Here is a 12,057-nt window from a genome sequence, read left to right on the forward strand (position 1 = left end):
TCATCACATCTACTTCCGTTAGAACCTCCTCCCACCTTCAACTTTTCAGAAATACGGATAGATCCTTTAAATTGTTTATCCTGTTTGGCGAAAAGCTTTTCAAAGTAAAGTGGTTGCTTGGTGAGTAAAAAGCTTCCCGCCAAACAGGATAAACAATTTAAAGGATCTATCCATATTTCTGAAGAGTTGAAGGTGGGAGGAGGTTCTAACGGAAGTAGATGTGATGAAAGAGGAGAACAGGGAGGATGATAGTTTGGCAGATACTTGGCGGGCAAACTAGATATCATAACTTTTTAAGGCTGATGGTTTTGGGGTTTAAGATGAAGGCCTTCTTTTTTGTGCGGAAAAGTTAAAGGTTTTCTTGGCGGGGAAATTTTTACAACAGGGTTGTTTTTGAAGAAATATCACACCTTTTTGCATTGATATTATTACTTTGTCTGTATTTTTAGAATTGAGAACTTCAAGTTAGAAAATATTTAATTGAAACAACCCTGTTTTGTGTTTTTTAAGGAACAATAATGGCAAGCCTAATTTTACGTCAAGTTATTTTCTGACCATTTAGATTCTATGTTCGTTTTGCGAGAATTGGGCTGCTTAAATTTTATTACAATGTATCCTCTCTGTTGCATAGAAAACTTCATGGCTAATAAAATACTATATTTTAAATTATATTGTTTTCGAGTATTTTACAATAAATTCTATTAGTTTCTTTATTTGACGGATTATTCAACATTTTCATGAAGGTTTTTTTAAATGTTTTACAGCTTGCGAGCTATTTTAATCTAGCTTTTCACTTTTTATTTTACGACTTTTTTTTCTTAAATCGTATTTACGTTTTAAGTTTTTTATGTTTTATGGGATAATTTTAATTGTTTGGAGATTTATCTTTCTTTTGATGGAGGTCTTTGTCTTGTTTAATGCCTAGTTTTGTTTAAAAGTTCATTAAAAAGACGAAATGACGCATGTTATTACCGAGCAAAAAAAAAAAAAAAAACAAGCCATTAAATATTTTAAATTTGAAAGTGTCAGAAGAGTTATACAACTGTACTCGACGTCAAATGGCGGATATCCCAAATTTGCCACAGCGATTGCGCATGATGCACGCGGACTTAGCTCTTTAAAAGTCTTGATTAAATTAATTGAAAAATTTTGTATGTTAACAAATTACTGCAAAACATAGATATCCACACACGTATTTCATATATTTTTAGTTCATAATGTGTTATGTTTGTGAAAAATGCATTAATTTAGAAAATAAGCAAACCAATAAAAAAAGGGCTATTTTTCGCTTTCAATTATTAAGTTAGATGTATCATATTCATATGCGTATAGTTTCATATAATATGTCATGTAAAATATTCTAATGGTTTAACCCCAGTTTCGCACCAACATTTAAAATCCCTCCCCCTTAAATATATCAAAACTGGAAAACAGGGAGAAGGAAATTTCGTATTGGCAAAACGTGGGGGGGGGGGCAGCATTCTAAGCTGATTTATTAATTTTTTTCTTTTCTTATATATAAACAAACAACATGGAATCTTAAAACAGAAAGCCCAATGAGCTAATTCCACGCGCATGCGCAGTCGCTGTGGCAAATTTGAGATATCCGCGATTTAAAGTCTAGTTGCAACTGTTGGATCTGTTTTAGTCTTGATTGAATTTCATTTCTTAAGACAACTTTGAACAACTGTTAGATCTGTTCTAACCTTGCAATTGCAGTCAGAGATTAACAAACGCTAAGAGCTGAGAGTAAGTACATAAGAATTTAAGGGAAATTAGTGATTTTCAAACTTTAATTACTCCAGCCCATGATGTCTCTGGGGGTTGAATTTTCGTATATGTACTCAATGGCCCCCAAAAATATGTATACCAAAAATCATTACCATAGCCCCCCGGGGGGCTGTGACAGAACCCCGGGAAGGTACAATTTGGGGGTAAAAATGAGGGGGGGGGTCAAATGGCACAAAAGGCACATCAGTAGGGCACAAGGAATGTGTGTGCGAAATTTCAGCTTGATTCGTCTTTTCGTCTGAGCTGTAGCCCTGTCAAAGAAAGCGAAAACTTTTTTGAACAGCGATTTTGTAACTTGAATTCCTCCTCCCCCTGATTGTCCTGGGGATTGTATTTTGGTTCATGTCGTCAGGGGCCAGTACAGTGGCGTAGCTACGCTTTCTGCCGCCTGGAGCGGTTCCTCAATTTGCCGCACTTTTGATAGGAAATAGTTAATACATTAAAGAGTCAAAAGTGTTTTAATAAGATTTTAATAAAGAAAAAAAAATAATTTTTCCCCCTTCTTATTTTTCTTAAAGAAGAAAAAAAAAAGGAATTCAGAGCTTTACCGAAAAATTGCAAAAGTTAAGTCAAAATTCAGAATTTTAAGCAATTTTTGCAAACGGTTTATGGAAAAGAAGCTTTGAGCTCTCTCCAGATTTTTTTTTTTTCAAAATTAAAATCAGTTTTATGCTTTCTTTGGTGACGTTAGGGGGAATGGGAGTTCGCAAGGAAATTTTCCGAAATTGAAGTCTTAAAAAAGCAATTTTAGGCTATCTTTGGATACGTGAAGACATTGGGGAAGGTTCAGCGGCGCTGTCCGGAAAGCTTTTCAACTGTACTGAAAAGCACGTAAATGTAGGTTGTATCTAGTGGTGTAAGGGCCTCCCCTAACTCCAACGAAGACTGGATTTTCTTCCCGAAATATGAAATCAATTTTTGTCTACCTTTGATAGAGAATAGGGAACGTACGCGAGCTCTCTAGAAATTTTCCGATGCCGAACTTTAAAAAAGGGAATTATAGGCTATCTTTGACGACAGAAGTTTCCAACTATTTTCAAAAATGTTGGGAAGTCAGATGGTTTTTTCCTCTCCCTATGAAACGTTTTGAAAATGACGTCTTAAAAAAGCTACTTTAGCCGTTGTTTGACGGACAACATCATGAGAGAGAGTTCGGAGGGGGGTTTCCCACTCAAAATCTTTTTCGAAACTGTTGCTCATTTTAAGCTCTTCATCACTGAGAAAAGAAGGCTTTGCGGTCTTCCCTTACAAATTTCTAAAAACGAAATTTCTAGCCAACTGTGATGACGTTACAACGTTAAAGGAAAGGTTAGGGCTTGACCGCCCTCAGGAATTTGTTAGTATTGAAATTTTAAAAATCCTATATTAGGCTAAAGGATGGGATGTAAAGGGATGGGGTAGGCGTTATCCTTTGGAAATGTTTTGAAACTCAAGGCCTAAAACTGCACTTTTGGGCTGTTTAGTGACGTTAAGGGATAGGAAGACTCTTCCGATTGCTCTTCCCGAAAAATGTGACACCGGCCTCAGTCTGTAACTTCATACGAAGGAAGAGAAAAAACAAACAATATAATGCTGAGATGTCCACAAGAACAACACATGTTTTGTATTTGAGTAATTTTATTATCATAGTTGCACCACAACCTTAGAATTAAGACCTTTTTTTGACTCTAAAAAAAGATCAAAAGCATGATTTACTTATTGGGAAAAAGCGTCAAAAGTGTGAAATTGCCGCCCCCCAAAAAGTACCGCCCGGGGCGGACCGCCCCCTCCGCCCCTCCCTAGCTACGCCACTGGGCCAGTAGAGATTGAGTATACCAAAAATCAACTCCGGGGGTCTTCATGGGGCTGAGATACAGATGCGTGAAAAACCCAGAAAACCCGAAACTTGTTCTGTCTTGTAAACTGTTCCTTAGTCGCTTTTTTCTTTCGTCTTTCTTGGCGGTGGATTTGTTTTTGTTGGCTGCTGACGTTTGGTTCTCTTGGCGGCCGGAACGCTCCCGCGTCCCGTGATAGTAGCTCCTTTATTTGGTGAATACCGTAAAAGCGCTTATTTTCAGGAAACTAGTTTTCGCGATTTTCGCGTGCCCGTCGTAATCACGAAACTTTAAGCCTCATGAAATATTTTTGTTTTTCAACTTTCGGTTTTCATTTATAATGAACGAAATTTTCAACTTGCGAAATCATCGATATCTTCGTTTTCGCGAAAATAAGTGCTTTTATAGTATTAGAACAAGAATCTCTTTGAAATCTAAAACGTTCATCCACAGGACATTCTCGGCAGCCAGAAGAAACAAAGGAGTTACTAAATTGGTGGTTATCTCTAATTCATTTTCTTTTCTTTTTAAGTCAAGCTCTATTCAACACAAGTATTGGCGAAATATGAAAATTAAAATGCAAAATAACTAATGGCGTCAAACAAATAGAACGCATGGCGTCAAAATGATATGCCTGAGGTCAGCTCCTATTTTTATGAGTTAATTTCTCATTGCATCCGCTGATGTACTTGTGTAAAATTTGCACCAGCCAAAATCGTTTGTGAACCTTGATTCTTTTTTTTTTTTAAGTTTATTGAAAAGTAGTTTCCAGAAATTGTTACAATCTATTTTTTTTTTTTGTATCGAACTACTCACTACACTACTTCTTTTAAAAAGTAGTGCGCTATACTACAAACTACTAAAAAATGTAGCTACTATAGTAGCGTCGCTACTTGTAGCGCGCTACTTCCGACCACTAAGATGGATACATTATACTGCCGTGTGCAGTTAAACGGCAGTATCTGCAGAAATGAGTTTTCGAGATATTTGAAGAAACACGTTTTCGATTCAATGCTAACAATAGGGAAATGTTGGAGTTAGGCGTCTTTTTCACGTCCTTTTTTCAGCGGAAACCAAATCGGCGAACTTGTACAATAAAGGTAACGTACAATAGATGACAAAAATGCAGAAAAATGAAAAATTTGCAGTTACTGCCCTTTACCTGCTCACGGCAGTATAGTCGAGTGCGCTGAAAATGGCTTCTCTTCAATAGTCGATTTAAGTCATCGCAGTCAAACAGACTAGATTCTAATGCGTTGGATCTCGGCGACTTAGCATTACAAAATAGCCTAGAAGTAACAATTTCAGCAAAAATAGTAGGTTTCTGCAAGATTGCGAATCATTAATAAGTTAAAATTTCATCCAAACTTCACCATGCTCTAAAACAGCTGTGGAGATAGTCTTTTAATTAAAGTATTTTGTAAGTAAACTAAGTAAGTAGTCTTCGTTTCATTAAGCATTTACACTTAAGTACATTTAAATTCATTAGTATGGTAAACATACATTAATTTTCAGACTGAAAAAAAAGATAAGGCGAGTGAAAAAGGCGAGTGTTTTTTTCTAGTCTATCACTGATAAAGAATATTCATTTAAAAAATAATTCAGATTTAAGCATGATTCTTTTTGTTTTGATGCTTTTCTCATTTTTTTTACAACAAGCAAACACTTCTACGTGTGCCCCCTATTTCAACATTTTTTTCAACTTCAACCCAAGCACTAGCGCAGCCAGAATTTCACGATTTTTGAATTTACCATCCAGGAGTAAGGTTTTGGTCCCAAAAATCCTTGTATGAATAAAAACTGAAATTATTAGAATTGGCCATGCATGTGTTGATTCCAAAGATTCTGGAAGGGGAGGGGGTATAGAGTTGACCCTCAAAACCTCCTTCACGGCGTCCTTAGGTGCTTTTTTCCCCCCCTTACACTCCAATATTTCAGTTATCGATGTGAGCGCCACCTACACGTCGTAAGGTAATATTGTACCAACGGGGAAGAAACTTGATGAATAAAGAATCAAAATAAAAGTAAAACTATAAGGAAGTCTTAAATATTTATTTGAATTTCTTTATCAGTGCAAGACTTTATAAACAATCTCTGTATTAAATGTAATCGAACGGCGAAGTTAAAACAAGAACACCAAACAAAAATTAACTTTCAAAAGTATAGCTCTTATTAATATGAACCTTTCAACCTATATTATGCGAAGTATTACCGCGTTTTACTTTCATTATTTAATAATGAGGTGATATTAGATGATGAACTGTCATTAAATAATGATAATGTAGTCTCCAATTAGAATTATTCAATGGCTTTCGGAGGCTGTTTTCAGCTTGAGGATATCAGAAAGTATTTTTAGCTGAAAGTTGATTGATGAGGTTTTGCATTTTCCATTATTATGTCACTTTGAGAGAATATATTAAAAATAAAAGTTTTCAGTGAAAAGGCTTACTTTAAGGATATTTCAAATATTTTCTAACTCTTGAATCAAAGCATGTATTGAAAAGGACAAAAAAATAAGTATTTTTTCCTCAGTTTGTTTATTGTGCAGCGTAAAATATTGCTTGCGAGGACTTTCTTTAAGATGCTAATTAGGAAAACTTGTTAGTTTTTTTTGAACGAAGGAACGAGATCAATTAAAGACTCAGTAAATACTCTTTTCTTTTTGAACTCAGGTCTGTCCAGTTTAATAAGGAGGCAATATAATGCCCTGTTTACGACAATTTTCATTCATTTTTTTTCTTAATGAGCTGTTGTAGAGACTAATGAACCAAGTTATTATAGTTGAGATAAGCTAATGTATGTCAAAAATACCCTCTGCCTAAAAATTTAAACAACTGCATAACCTCGGAAGTCTTCCCTGTTCAGTTTCCTGAATAATAAAAAAAACTGTGGGTCTTTTTCAAGTATTTGGTATTATGTTCTCACATTATTTGTTTTTTCTGTATATTTATCAGCAAACAGCGGTGATCATCATGAACATTTAGGTTTGAATGTGTTCAGATTAAACGCAGCAAGTTACTAACCAAATATAGGCGAAAATCTTACGGATTGATAAGCATTTTGTGCCCGCATGGTGACTGCAATGTAGTTGAAATAAGCCTCCTTGAAATATTTTGTCATATTTAGACGAAATACTACGTGAGCTTCCTTTCTAAGTGCGGTTAGTCAAATTTCAAGAAGGCTCTTATTCGAGATTATGCGGTAAGATTCGAAATTATAGAAGATACGAAGATTAGAAGGAAATCAATAGATAGAGGAAGTCATAGCTCTGTGACTCAGTTATATCTTATTTATCTTACCTCTGATTCCTATTCTAAGACTGATTTGTTTAATGTTTTAACATTTTGTTGGTAACATTAGTTATTGAATGTGGGGCAAAGTGAAATGGTGAATTATTTGATTTGCTTTTAGCGCCACATATATAGTAGTATTTTAACTATGCACTGTTAAAACTACAGGTTGCATTTGGCACCTTTTAGGGGTGAAACGCTTGTTCACCAGCGACACCCAATACGGAGCCGGAATGGCACTTCTTACTAGGGCGAAAAATGGGCATCTTTTAAAAGAGAGGCAGCGCGGGGGAAAAGAAGGAACCTTCGGAGAGAAAAATGGCACCCTCACTGATTTCTACAGTAGATCCTCTCCCCCTCCCCCCTATTGTGTGCGTTTTTGAATATTATTGTGTTCTATTTATTGTTTGGGTTTATGATAGACAAAGTCTTGGTACTTTTTTCACATTGAATTCATTTTGGATTAAAACTTGTCATTTAAGGCATTTGATCACATTTCAGACTTTCCAACATAATTTAGAAGTGTTTATGACTTCAATTCCTCCATCTGAGTTCTAACTCTCATAAAAACCATTGAATTGCTCAGTAGTTTTAAATGATATTGAAATTTACTATAGCATGATACGAAAAAATAAGAGTGTAGGCATTTATGGATAATTTACAAGCACAGCCAAAAATATTCAGTTATATTACAATCACGGAAAAATCAAATCGTTTCATAAAATGCAGGCGTTCAAAATATTTTAATCAAGAGTAACAAATTGATACGTATTATATAGTTCGACATTTGAATATCGTATTTGAACATAAGTAATCTAAAAAAGCACTTTTTTTCTTTGTTAAATAGAAACTTTTTTGACATTAAAAATCAAAACAAATTTTTAGCATCCTACATAATGAAAAGCATTGGAAAGAGAAATTAGAGAGAGAGAAAAAAAGAAACGCGTCTAGACACTGCATTCGGTTTTTGAAATAACACCAACGAAATATTTTCACGTAATGAGTCATGGCATGAAACACACAGAGAGATTTCTTTTTAAAGCTTTTTTTTTCTTTGCTACGTCTACGCAGATATTTTATTGAGAAGATAAAGACATTTAGTGTATCTTCTGTAGCCGTTAGTTACATCATTGAATTTTCATCCCGGTTACTTATTAATTATTTCGTATTGCTAACAATAAACAATTTTGGGGAAAATCTGTGAGACCGCAGACGTGACAAGCAGTGAACACCATACATTATTACACGTGATAAAAAAAGCCATAAATCACTATGTTAAAACGGTTAACTATAAACAATAAGCAGTACTCAGTTTACTTTGTTGAAACACAACTCCGAAAACACTAAAAGTCTGTTGGAAAGCCTTAAATGTTATACCATGATTAAATGCCTGTACTTACGCAAGATTTTGAAGATTTGTCCCAAAAATGTAAAATTTTAATCCAGTATAAGTGTCTATTCAAATGTGAAAATTTAATGTACCAACAACTACGTTGCAGCATCGTCGTCCGCCATTAAAGTGGCTGAACGGAACTTATGAAGGAGTGTACAGCGCATGTGCGAGCGAGGCCCCTTTGCGGAGGAAAAGAGTCGCTATTGGCTATTGCGTGAGCTGATGGCCCTTCATTACCTTCTTTCATCCACTGAGGTGCTAAAAGATATCGGAACAATATTTCCTAGCCTCTGTGGCACCCTGTGGCTCCATCTTTGCACCCTACGGCAGAAAATCGCACCCAGCTGGCACCTCTAGTTATAACAGTGTGTGGTAAAAAAAAAAAACCCTGAAAATCATACAAGCAATAATACAAGCAATTTTCAAAAATTGATATTCATAATGTAATATTTTGCTGCAAGTCGAAAATTATTTTTCGTATTATTTCATAACAGTTTTTTTAACGAACACTGGAAATATTAATTGAGACTTTCTAATATTCGGTGTAGTATTTATTTAGTTAATATTAAGCGTATTTGTATTTCAAATATTTTGTACCATTAGCAGGGGTGTGCACAAAAATTTTGGGGGCCCGTCACAAATGACTTTTCCGGGCCCCCCTCCATATTTGTTTACCCCTATATTTCACCCTTAGTTTTAAAATATTGGGCCCCTTTAGGCTCGGTCCTGGGCCAACAGGTGTCCCCCCCCCGCTCCGTGCACGCCCCTGACCATTAGACAAGTATATGTGGGACAAAGTGGGTGTGGCAAAATGAAATAATTTCGTTTAATAATTCAATCATTTATTACATCTCCTACACATTTTTATTTATTACTTTATTAACATACCTTAATTTAGTGATTCCCTTACTTATTCATTCATTCACTTTTTACTCATTTATTTAGTTGTCCTCATACATTCATTATCTAGTTTATTTAATTATTCGTTTATTTTTTTTAGTATCTTTCACGTTAATTCATTCAACCGTTTATTTACTGATTCGTTTGATAAAAATTTTTTTATAATCAAATAGAAGGTATTGCAAAAATATTTAATTTTTTTAGTTTGCTCCATGAAAAAAAGTGAAATTTTTTTTTTTTGAAAACGAAAATTTTTACTGCCAAAAATACAAAATACTATTTCAGTGCGAGTTTTATTTTAAATACAATGTTCTTTCTTTATGTATAATTTTCAAAACAAATTTACAATTTGTTCATTTTGCAGAAACTCAGTCATCTTATCTGTTTCAGTTTGCCCCACATTAACATTTTTATACTTTTTTTTAGAAAGAATATAAGAAAATGCAGTTTTTCTTGTTTTATTAATGTTTTACATGCTCAACAGATCAATGAAACCTATATGAATGACTATATATCGATGTTTTAAAAACACATTAACGGGTTTTAGAACGAGTAAAAGTTGCAATAACTTTCGCCTGGACTTTGGATCACAATTAAAAGCTCACAAAAAAAAAAAAAAAAGGTGTCACATAGCTGAAAATTTTTCACTATTTTCAACAATAATAAACTATTCTTAACCGTTGGAGTTAATGTCATACTCTAAAATCATATGATATTGGACTAACACTTTGGATACCCATCAGTGAAAAATCCATTATCGGGTTCACTTATGATGCGTTCATACCCACAAATAGGTAATTTTAGGGCTGTAATGGGCTGATCTTCCCCTACCTCCATTTCAATACCTTAATGGTACTCAGAGACCCGTGGCTTTGAAGTAAAAACTTCGCTTCGAATGCCGGAGGTCCGGGTTCGATTCCTACCATCGAACTGAGTATACTTCCTCTTTTTCAGCTGTAAATCTTTCTTATGCTGTCCTACATGTATGAAGAAGTCTGATCTCTCGAGGAAATGGCACCCCATATTACAGTCATTATTAACTGTAACACAATGACAACACTTTGACTCATAGCAGGAATGTGATATTTAATTATAACCTTCTATTGCTCTTTCGATAACTGAGGTATTTTCAAAAATCATGTTTTTAAAATTTTAAGTGGGTATGCTTTTGAAGAGGGATTGTTTGAGGTTTAATGACCATTTGTTAAAGTAGTTCTCTTATTCTAGAGAAATCTACTGATGTTTTATACTAAAATAGATGGGATTGATTTAATTGTTTTTACCTCCTATCAAAATTCAGTGACAAAAAACTATTCTACATTAAATAAAAATTATGTTTTCTAAGAACCTATGATTTAAAAGACATGCAAAATCAATTAATGTTGAGGGTAAAAGTCTCTTTCACATACAATAATGTTGCATTTTTTTTTTTTTTTTTTTTTTTGCAAAATGCAATGGGCATTTTATTCATTTATACTGACAGATTCGAAATCAAAATCGTAACGTTCCATTTTTTTTTGGTAAAAATGGTCACTTTGATTTTGTTCTTAGGTAAAGTTATGTCAAACTTTGTTCTAACAGTTTTTCCGTAATAACTAAAGTATTTTTATAAAGAAAAATAAGCTTTTTATTCTGTTTCATTTACATTATTCGTAAAATATTGTATGAGCACTACGACGTTGCTTTGATCTCTACCAATACTTATGAAAAAAGAACCTCTTATAAACCACTAATAGATGCATCTTATTAAATTTCACTGGTAGACAGCATTATGATACAGTTTTAAGACTTTAAAAAATGCATTGCAAAGTTGACAGCAACTTATTACTAAAAAGAAAGCGACCCTCAAATGAGACTTTTAAAAATTAGGCTTCAGTTTTTTATTTCTGGCAGGGGTTAAAAGTTTTGCAGGTAACTTGCAACACGAAACAATTCTCACAGCAGCAAATCAAGTCATACGAAATTTTGATATTTTTAAAAAAATCAACGATAGACGGATTTTTATAATTTTTTTTATCATGATAGAGTGATTTTGACCAATATTATCATTTTAACAATATAAATTAATTATATTCACGGATCTAAAAATATGGCTACTACTGTAAATATCGTAGTGTGTTTTCACTCAAAGTTTTAACAGGATAAATAACATGTAATTGGAAAATTGGGTGCATAGAAAAAAATATTTAATACAAATGAAGCAAATATATGATTACATTGTGTAAAAGAGGTTATATAGAAATTAGTTAGGCGGGAAATGTTCTTTTTTTTAATTTCAACAAGAAAAAAGTGTGTAAGCGAATAAAAAAACTCCATGTATGGATATACACATTTTCGAAAGTAAAATTTTTTTGAAATTTGAGAAAAATTCTAGAAATTATAGTTTTATATAATATTTCAACTAAAGTTTTGAAATAATTAAACATCAAATTACGATTAATCTATCATTAATTTAGGGATAAAGAGTCATCTTAATGTTTACTTATCATATCCTTTCTCATTATTATTACGCAGACGTCTTCAATCCTACTCTGTAATTTTCTTATTCGCGATCCATTACCCAAGACATTACATAAGACTTTCAAGCTAATACATTAACTTAAGAGTGTTACGCAATGTCGTGTTTTCATATTCAGGTTTGTGTGTATGTTCTATTATTTTTCATCTTCGAGAAATAAAGTCGATGTTTCGGATCTAATCTGAATTTTCATTCATGATGTATTTAAGACAAAAACTTTACATCACGTTTATATTAATCTGGTAACACTCTTTGTGTGATAAATAACGTGATTAATGAAAATAGGTGATTTTGTTAATGAAACTTCTAGTGCTTTTATCGATAAAGGTCTACGTTTTTCGTACCTTTTTG

The 12,057-nt window shown here is 33.6% G+C and overlaps 1 protein-coding gene across 1 annotated transcript in view; it reads right to left on the reverse strand.

The window, feature by feature from the left end:
• Nucleotides 1–12,057, reverse strand: part of LOC129218856 (dual specificity calcium/calmodulin-dependent 3',5'-cyclic nucleotide phosphodiesterase 1-like) — a 143,337-nt gene that overhangs the window by 76,308 nt on the left and 54,972 nt on the right. The window lies entirely within an intron of this gene.

Source organism: Uloborus diversus, chromosome 3 (assembly GCF_026930045.1).
Source record: "Uloborus diversus isolate 005 chromosome 3, Udiv.v.3.1, whole genome shotgun sequence".
In the NCBI taxonomy this organism is placed as follows: Eukaryota; Metazoa; Arthropoda; class Arachnida; order Araneae; family Uloboridae; genus Uloborus; species Uloborus diversus.